We start from the raw sequence: 9,905 nt of genomic DNA, 5'->3' as shown, positions 1-9,905 counted from the left end.
AGCAATAGTTCAGGGCTCAGGTCCTTGGCGGGAGCTGAGCACACAGCAATAGTTCAGGGCTCAGGTCCTTGGCGGGAGCTGAGCGACAGCAATAGTTCAGGGCTCAGGTCCTTGGCGGGAGCTGAGCACACAGCAATAGTTCAGGGCTCAGGTCCTTGGCGGGAGCTGAGCACACAGCAATAGTTCAGGGCTCAGGTCCTTGGCGGGAGCTGAGCACACAGCAATAGTTCAGGGCTCAGGTCCTTGGCGGGAGCTGAGCACACAGCAATAGTTCAGGGCTCAGGTCCTTGGCGGGAGCTGAGCGACAGCAATAGTTCAGGGCTCAGGTCCTTGGCGGGAACTGAGCACACAGCAATAGTTCAGGGCTCAGGTCCTTGGCGGGAGCTGAGCACACAGCAATAGTTCAGGGCTCAGGTCCTTGGCGGGAGCTGAGCGACAGCAATAGTTCAGGGCTCAGGTCCTTGGCGGGAGCTGAGCACACAGCAATAGTTCAGGGCTCAGGTCCTTGGCGGGAGCTGAGCACACAGCAATAGTTCAGGGCTCAGGTCCTTGGCGGGAGCTGAGCGACAGCAATAGTTCAGGGCTCAGGTCCTTGGCGGGAGCTGAGCACACAGCAATAGTTCAGGGCTCAGGTCCTTGGCGGGAGCTGAGCACACAGCAATAGTTCAGGGCTCAGGTCCTTGGCGGGAGCTGAGCACACAGCAATAGTTCAGGGCTCAGGTCCTTGGCGGGAGCTGAGCGACAGCAATAGTTCAGGGCTCAGGTCCTTGGCGGGAGCTGAGCACACAGCAATAGTTCAGGGCTCAGGTCCTTGGCGGGAGCTGAGCACACAGCAATAGTTCAGGGCTCAGGTCCTTGGCGGGAGCTGAGCACACAGCAATAGTTCAGGGCTCAGGTCCTTGGCGGGAGCTGAGCACACAGCAATAGTTCAGGGCTCAGGTCCTTGGCGGGAGCTGAGCACACAGCAATAGTTCAGGGCTCAGGTCCTTGGCGGGAGCTGAGCACACAGCAATAGTTCAGGGCTCAGGTCCTTGGCGGGAGCTGAGCACACAGCAATAGTTCAGGGCTCAGGTCCTTGGCGGGAGCTGAGCACACAGCAATAGTTCAGGGCTCAGGTCCTTGGCGGGAGCTGAGCGACAGCAATAGTTCAGGGCTCAGGTCCTTGGCGGGAGCTGAGCGACAGCAATAGTTCAGGGCTCAGGTCCTTGGCGGGAGCTGAGCACACAGCAATAGTTCAGGGCTCAGGTCCTTGGCGGGAGCTGAGCACACAGCAATAGTTCATGGCTCAGGTCCTTGGCAGGAGCTGAGCACACAGCAATAGTTCAGGGCTCAGGTCCTTGGCGGGAGCTGAGCACACAGCAATAGTTCAGGGCTCAGGTCCTTGGCGGGAGCTGAGCACACAGCAATAGTTCAGGGCTCAGGTCCTTGGCGGGAGCTGAGCGACAGCAATAGTTCAGGGCTCAGGTCCTTGGCGGGAGCTGAGCGACAGCAATAGTTCAGGGCTCAGGTCCTTGGCGGAAGCTGAGCACACAGCAATAGTTCAGGGCTCAGGTCCTTGGCGGGAGCTGAGCACACAGCAATAGTTCAGGGCTCAGGTCCTTGGCGGGAGCTGAGCACACAGCAATAGTTCAGGGCTCAGGTCCTTGTCGTGAGCGGAGCACACAGCAATAGTTCTGGGCTCAGGTACTTGGCGGGTGCTGAGCACACAGCAATAGTTCAGGGCTCAGGTCCTTGGCGGGAGCTGAGCACACAGCAATAGTTCAGGGCTCAGGTCCTTGGCGGGAGCTGAGCACACAGCAATAGTTCAGGGCTCAGGTCCTTGGCGGGAGCTGAGCACACAGCAATAGTTCAGGGCTCAGGTCCTTGGCGGGAGCTGAGCACACAGCAATAGTTCAGGGCTCAGGTCCTTGGCGGAGCTGACCACACAGCAATAGTTCAGGGCTCAGGTCCTTGGCGGGAGCTGAGCACACAGCAATAGTTCAGGGCTCAGGTCCTTGGCGGGAGCTGAGCGACAGCAATAGTTCAGGGCTCAGGTCCTTGGCGGGATCTGAGCACACAGCAATAGTTCAGGGCTCAGGTCCTTGGCGGGAGCTGAGCACACAGCAATAGTTCAGGGCTCAGGTCCTTGGCGGGAGCTGAGCGACAGCAATAGTTCAGGGCTCAGGTCCTTGGCGGGAGCTGAGCACACAGCAATAGTTCAGGGCTCAGGTCCTTGGCGGGAGCTGAGCACACAGCAATAGTTCAGGGCTCAGGTCCTTGGCGGGAGCTGAGCGACAGCAATAGTTCAGGGCTCAGGTCCTTGGCGGGAGCTGAGCGACAGCAATAGTTCAGGGCTCAGGTCCTTGGCGGGAGCTGAGCACACAGCAATAGTTCAGGGCTCAGGTCCTTGGCGGGAGCTGAGCACACAGCAATAGTTCAGGGCTCAGGTCCTTGGCGGGAGTTGAGCACACAGCAATACTTCAGGGCTCAGGTCCTTGGCGGGAGCTGAGACACATCAAGAGTTCAGGGCTCAGGTCCTTGGCGGGTGCTGCTCACACAGCAATAGTTCAGGGCTCAGGTCCTTGGCGGGAGCTGAGCACACAGCAATAGTTCAGGGCTCAGGTCCTTGGCGGGAGCTGAGCACACAGCAATAGTTCAGGGCTCAGGTCCTTGGCGGGAGCTGAGCGACAGCAATAGTTCAGGGCTCAGGTCCTTGGCGGGAGCTGAGCACACAGCAATAGTTCAGGGCTCAGGTCCTTGGCGGGAGCTGAGCACACAGCAATAGTTCAGGGCTCAGGTGCTTGGCGGGAGCTGAGCGACAGCAATAGTTCAGGGCTCAGGTCCTTGGCAGTAGCTGAGCACACAGCAATAGTTCAGGGCTCAGGTCCTTGGCGGGAGCTGAGCACACAGCAATAGTTCAGGGCTCAGGTCCTTGGCGGGAGCTGAGCACACAGCAATAGTTCAGGGCTCAGGTCCTTGGCGGGAGCTGAGCACACAGCAATAGTTCAGGGCTCAGGTCCTTGGCGGGAGCTGAGCGACAGCAATAGTTCAGGGCTCAGGTCCTTGGCGGGAGCGGAGCACCCAGCACGAGTTCAGGGCTCAGGTCCTTGGCCGGAGCTGAGCACACAGCAATAGTTCAGGGCTCAGGTCCTTGGCGGGAGCTGAGCACACAGCAATAGTTCAGGGCTCAGGTCCTTGGCGGGAGCTGAGCGACAGCAATAGTTCAGGGCTCAGGTCCTTGGCGGGAGCTGAGCACACAGCAATAGTTCAGGGCTCAGGTCCTTGGCGGGAGCTGAGCACACAGCAATAGTTCAGGGCTCAGGTCCTTGGCGGGAGCTGAGCACACAGCAATAGTTCAGGGCTCAGGTCCTTGGCGGGAGCTGAGCACACAGCAATAGTTCAGGGCTCAGGTCCTTGGCGGGAGCTGAGCACACAGCAATAGTTCAGGGCTCAGGTCCTTGGCGGGAGCTGAGCACACAGCAATAGTTCAGGGCTCAGGTCCTTGGCGGGAGCTGAGCACACAGCAATAGTTCAGGGCTCAGGTCCTTGGCGGGAGCTGAGCACACAGCAATAGTTCAGGGCTCAGGTCCTTGGCGGGAGCTGAGCACACAGCAATAGTTCAGGGCTCAGGTCCTTGGCGGGAGCTGAGCGACATCAAGTGTTAAGGGCAGAGGTACTTGGGGGGAGCTGAGCACACAGCAATAGTTCAGGGCTCAGGTCCTTGGCGGGAGCTGAGCACACAGCAATAGTTCAGGGCTCAGGTCCTTGGCGGGAGCTGAGCACACAGCAATAGTTCAGGACTCAGGTCCTTGGCGGGAGCTGAGCACAGCAATAGTTCAGGGCTCAGGTCCTTGGCGGGAGCTGAGCACACAGCAATAGTTCAGGGCTCAGGTCCTTGGCGGGAGCTGAGCACACAGCAATAGTTCAGGGCTCAGGTCCTTGGCGGGAGCTGAGCTACAGCCAAATTTAAGGGCTCAGGTACTTGGCGGGAGCTGATTCCACAGCCAAAGTTAAAGGCTCAGGTCCTTGGCGGAGCTGAGCACACAGCAATAGTTCAGGGCTCAGGTCCTTGGCGGAGCTGAGCACAGCAATAGTTCAGGGCTCAGGTCCTTGGCGGGAGCTGAGCACACAGCAATACTTCAGGGCTCAGGTCCTTGGCCGGATCTGAGCACACATCAATAGTTCAGGGCTCAGGTCCTTGGCGGGAGCTGAGCACACAGCAATAGTTCAGGGCTCAGGTCCTTGGCGGGAGCTGAGCACACAGCAATTGTTCAGGGCTCAGGTCCTTGGCGGGAGCTGAGCACACAGCAATAGTTCAGGGCTCAGGTCCTTGGCGGGAGCTGAACCACAGCAATAGGTCAGGGGTCAGGTCCGTGGCGGGAGCTGAGCACACAGCAATAGTTCAGGGCTCAGGTCCTTGGCGGGAGCTGAGCACAGCAATAGTTCAGGGCTCAGGTCCTTGGCGGGAGCTGAGCGACAGCAATAGTTCAGGGCTCAGGTCCTTGGCGGGAGCTGAGCACACAGCAATAGTTCAGGGCTCAGGTCCTTGGCGGGAGCTGAGCACACAGCAATAGTTCAGGGCTCAGGTTCTTGGCGAGAGCTGAGCACACAGCAATAGTTCAGGGCTCAGGTCCTTGGCGGGAGCTGACCACACAGCAATAGTTCAGGGCTCAGGTCGTTGGCGGAGCTGAGCACACAGCAATAGTTCAGGTCTCTGGTCCTTGGCGGGAGCCGAGCACTCAGCAATAGTTCAGGGCTCAGGTCCTTGGCGGGAGCTGAGCGACAGCAATAGTTCAGGGCTCAGGTCCTTGGCGGGAGCTGAGCGACAGCAATAGTTCAGGGCTCAGGTCCTTGGCGGGAGCTGAGCACACAGCAATAGTTCAGGGCTCAGGTCCTTGGCGGGAGCTGAGCACACAGCAATAGTTCAGGGCTCAGGTCCTTGGCGGGAGCTGAGCACACAGCAATAGTTCAGGGCTCAGGTCCTTGGCGGGAGCCTAGCACACAGCAATAGTTCAGGGCTCAGGTCCTTGGCGGGAGCTGAGCACACAGCAATAGTTCAGGGCTCAGGTCCTTGGCGGGAGCTGAGCACACAGCAATAGTTCAGGGCTCAGGTCCTTGGCGGGAGCTGAGCACACAGCAATAGTTCAGGGCTCAGGTCCTTGGCGGGAGCTGAGCACACAGCAATAGTTCAGGGCTCAGGTCCTTGGCGGGAGCTGAGCGACAGCAATAGTTCAGGGCTCAGGTCCGTGGTGGAGTTGAGCACACAGCAATAGTTCAGGGCTGAGGTCCTTGGCAGGAGCTGAGCACACAGCAATAGTTCACGGCTCAGGTCCTTGGCGGGAGAGGAGCACACAGCAATAGTTCAGGGCTCAGGTCCTTGGCGGGAGCTGAGCACACAGCAATAGTTCAGGGCTCAGGTCCTTGGCGGGAGCTGAGCGACAGCAATAGTTCAGGGCTCAGGTCCTTGGCGGGAGCTGAGCACACAGCAATAGTTCAGGGCTCAGGTCCTTGGCGGGAGCTGAGCACACAGCAATAGTTCAGGGCTCAGGTCCTTGGCGGGAGCTGAGCACACAGCAATAGTTCAGGGCTCAGGTCCTTGGCGGGAGCTGAGCACACAGCAATAGTTCAGGGCTCAGGTCCTTGGCGGGAACTGAGCACACAGCAATAGTTCAGGGCTCAGGTCCTTGGCGGGAGCTGAGCACACAGCAATAGTTCAGGGCTCAGGTCCTTGGCGGGAGCTGAGCACACAGCAATAGTTCAGGGCTCAGGTCCTTGGCGGGAGCTGAGCGACAGCAATAGTTCAGGGCTCAGGTCCTTGGCGGGAGCTGAGCACACAGCAATAGTTCAGGGCTCAGGTCCTTGGCGGGAGCTGAGCACACAGCAATAGTTCAGGGCTCAGGTCCTTGGCGGGAGCTGAGCACACAGCAATAGTTCAGGGCTCAGGTCCTTGGCGGGAGCTGAGCGACAGCAATAGTTCAGGGCTCAGGTCCTTGGCGGGAGCTGAGCACACAGCAATAGTTCAGGGCTCAGGTCCTTGGCGGGAGCTGAGCACACAGCAATAGTTCAGGGCTCAGGTCCTTGGCGGGAGCTGAGCACACAGCAATAGTTCAGGGCTCAGGTCCTTGGCGGGAGCTGAGCACACAGCAATAGTTCAGGGCTCAGGTCCTTGGCAGGAGCTGAGCACACAGCAATAGTTCAGGGCTCAGGTCCTTGGCGGGAGCTGAGCACACAGCAATAGTTCAGGGCTCAGGTCCTTGGCGGGAGCTGAGCACACAGCAATAGTTCAGGGCTCAGGTCCTTGGCGGGAGCTGAGCACACAGCAATAGTTCAGGGCTCAGGTCCTTGGCGGGAGCTGAGCACACAGCAATAGTTCAGGGCTCAGGTCCTTGGCGGGAGCTGAGCACACAGCAATAGTTCAGGGCTCAGGTCCTTGGCGGGAGCTGAGCACACAGCAATAGTTCAGGGCTCAGGTCCTTGGCGGGAGCTGAGCACACAGCAATAGTTCAGGGCTCAGGTCCTTGGCGGGAGCTGAGCACACAGCAATAGTTCAGGGCTCAGGTCCTTGGCGGGAGCTGAGCGACAGCAATAGTTCAGGGCTCAGGTCCTTGGCGGGAGCTGAGCGACAGCAATAGTTCAGGGCTCAGGTCCTTGGCGGGAGCTGAGCACACAGCAATAGTTCAGGGCTCAGGTCCTTGGCGGGAGCTGAGCACACAGCAATAGTTCAGGGCTCAGGTCCTTGGCGGGAGCTGAGCACACAGCAATAGTTCAGGGCTCAGGTCCTTGGCGGGAGCTGAGCACACAGCAATAGTTCAGGGCTCAGGTCCTTGGCGGGAGCTGAGCGACAGCAATAGTTCAGGGCTCAGGTCCTTGGCGGGAGCTGAGCGACAGCAATAGTTCAGGGCTCAGGTCCTTGGCGGGAGCTGAGCACACAGCAATAGTTCAGGGCTCAGGTCCTTGGCGGGAGCTGAGCACACAGCAATAGTTCAGGGGTCAGGTTCTTGGTGGCAGCTGAGCACACAGCAATAGTTCAGGGCTCAGGTCCTTGGCGGGAGCTGAGCACACAGCAATAGTTCAGGGCTCAGGTCCTTGGCGGGAGCTGAGCACACAGCAATAGTTCAGGGCTCAGGTCCTTGGCGGGAGCTGAGCGACAGCAATAGTTCAGGGCTCAGGTCCTTGGCGGGAGCTGAGCGACAGCAATAGTTCAGGGCTCAGGTCCTTGGCGGGAGCTGAGCGACAGCAATAGTTCAGGGCTCAGGTCCTTGGCGGGAGCTGAGCACACAGCAATAGTTCAGGGCTCAGGTCCTTGGCGGGTGCTGAGCACACAGCAATAGTTCAGGGCTCAGGTCCTTGGCGGAGCTGAGCACACAGCAATAGTTCAGGGCTCAGGACCTTGGCGGGAGCTGAGCACACAGCAATAGTTCAGGGCTCAGGTCCTTGGCGGGAGCTGAGCACACAGCAATAGTTCAGGGCTCAGGTCCTTGGCGGGAGCTGAGCACACAGCAATAGTTCAGGGCTCAGGTCCTTGGCGGGAGCTGAGCACACAGCAATAGTTCAGGGCTCAGGTCCTTGGCGGGAGCTGAGCACACAGCAATAGTTCAGGGCTCAGGTCCTTGGCGGGAGCTGAGCACACAGCAATAGTTCAGGGCTCAGGTCCTTGGCGGGAGCTGAGCGACAGCAATAGTTCAGGGCTCAGGTCCTTGGCGGGAGCTGAGCACACAGCAATAGTTCAGGGCTCAGGTCCTTGGCGGGAGCTGAGCGACAGCAATAGTTCAGGGCTCAGGTCCTTGGCGGGAGCTGAGCGACAGCAATAGTTCAGGGCTCAGGTCCTTGGCGGGAGCTGAGCACACAGCAATAGTTCAGGGCTCAGGTCCTTGGCGGGAGCTGAGCGACAGCAATAGTTCAGGGCTCAGGTCCTTGGCGGGAGCTGAGCACACAGCAATAGTTCAGGGCTCAGGTCCTTGGCGGGAGCTGAGCGACAGCAATAGTTCAGGGCTCAGGTCCTTGGCAGGAGCTGAGCACACAGCAATAGTTCAGGGCTCAGGTCCTTGGCGGGAGCTGAGCACACAGCAATAGTTCAGGGCTCAGGTCCTTGGCGGGAGCTGAGCACACAGCAATAGTTCAGGGCTCAGGTCCTTGGCGGGAGCTGAGCACACAGCAATAGTTCAGGGCTCAGGTCCTTGGCGGGAGCTGAGCACACAGCAATAGTTCAGGGCTCAGGTCCTTGGCGGGAGATGAGCACACAGCAAGAGTTCAGGGCTCAGGTCCTTGGCGGGAGCTGAGCACACAGCAATAGTTCAGGGCTCAGGTCCTTGGCGGGAGCTGAGCACACAGCAATAGTTCATTGCTCAGGTCCTTGGCGGGAGCTGAGCACACAGCAATAGTTCAGGGCTCAGGTCCTTGGCGGGAGCTGAGCACACAGCAATAGTTCAGGGCTCAGGTCCTTGGCGGGAGCTGAGCACACAGCAATAGTTCAGGGCTCAGGTCCTTGGCGGGAGCTGAGCACACAGCAATAGTTCAGGGCTCAGGTCCTTGGCGGGAGCTGAGCACACAGCAATAGTTCAGGGCTCAGGTCCTTGGCGGAGCTGAGCACACAGCAATAGTTCAGGGCTCAGGTCCTTGGCGGGAGCTGAGCACAGCAATAGTTCAGGGCTCAGGTCCTTGGCGGGAGCTGAGCACACAGCAATAGTTCAGGGCTCAGGTCCTTGGCGGGAGCTGAGCACACAGCAATAGTTCAGGGCTCAGGTCCTTGGCGGAGCTGAGCACACAGCATTAGTTCAGGGCTCAGATCCTTGGCGGGAGCTGAGCACACAGCAATAGTTCAGGGCTCAGGTCCTTGGCGGGAGCTGAGCACACAGCAATAGTTCAGGGCTCAGGTCCTTGGCGGGAGCTGAGCACACAGCAATAGTTCAGGGCTCAGGTCCTTGGCGGGAGCTGAGCACACAGCAATAGTTCAGGGCTCAGGTCCTTGGCGGGAGCTGAGCACACAGCAATAGTTCAGGGCTCAGGTCCTTGGCGGGAGCTGAGCGACAGCAATAGTTCAGGGCTCAGATCCTTGGTGGAGCTGAGCACACAGCAATAGTTCAGGGCTCAGGTCCTTGGCGGGAGCTGAGCACACAGCAATAGTTCAGGGCTCAGGTCCTTGGCGGGAGCTGAGCACACAGCAATAGTTCAGGGCTCAGGTCCTTGGCAGGAGCTGAGCACACAGCAATAGTTCAGGGCTCAGGTCCTTGGCGGGAGCTGAGCACAGCACTCGTTCAGGGCTCAGGTCCTTGGCGGGAGCTGAGCACACAGCAATAGTTCAGGGCTCAGGTCCTTGGCGGGAGCTGAGCACACAGCAATAGTTCAGGGCTCAGGTCCTTGGCGGGAGCTGAGCACACAGCAATAGTTCAGGGCTCAGGTCCTTGGCGGGAGCTGAGCACACAGCAATAGTTCAGGGCTCAGGTCCTTGGCAGGAGCTGAGCACACAGCAATAGTTCAGGGCTCAGGTCCTTGGCGGGAGCTGAGCACACAGCAATAGTTCAGGGCTCAGGTCGTTGGCGGGAGCTGAGCGATAGCAATAGTTCAGGGCTCAGGTCCTTGGCAGGAGCTGAGGACACAGCAATAGTTCAGGGCTCAGGTCTTTAGCGGGAGCTGAGCGACAGCAATAGTTCAGGGCTCAGGTCCTTTGCAGGAGCTGAGCACACAGCAATAGTTCAGGGCTCAGGTCCTTGGCGGGAGCTGAGCACACAGCAATAGTTCAGGGCTCAGGTCCTTGGCGGGAGCTGAGCACACAGCAATAGTTCAGGGCTCAGGTCCTTGGCGGGAGCTGAGCACACAGCAATAGTTCAGGGCTCAGGTCCTTGGCAGGAGCATAGCAACCAGCTGGTAGGTCCAGACTTCTCTGTCTGATTGCTGGGGTGAGGGGGAGACTGCCACCCGTGAGTGGA

Source organism: Mauremys reevesii, linkage group 4, assembly GCF_016161935.1.
Source record: "Mauremys reevesii isolate NIE-2019 linkage group 4, ASM1616193v1, whole genome shotgun sequence".
Lineage (NCBI taxonomy): Eukaryota > Metazoa > Chordata > Testudines > Geoemydidae > Mauremys > Mauremys reevesii.
The sequence above is the reverse complement of the archived record's forward strand: the minus strand, read 5'-3'. Positions refer to the sequence as shown.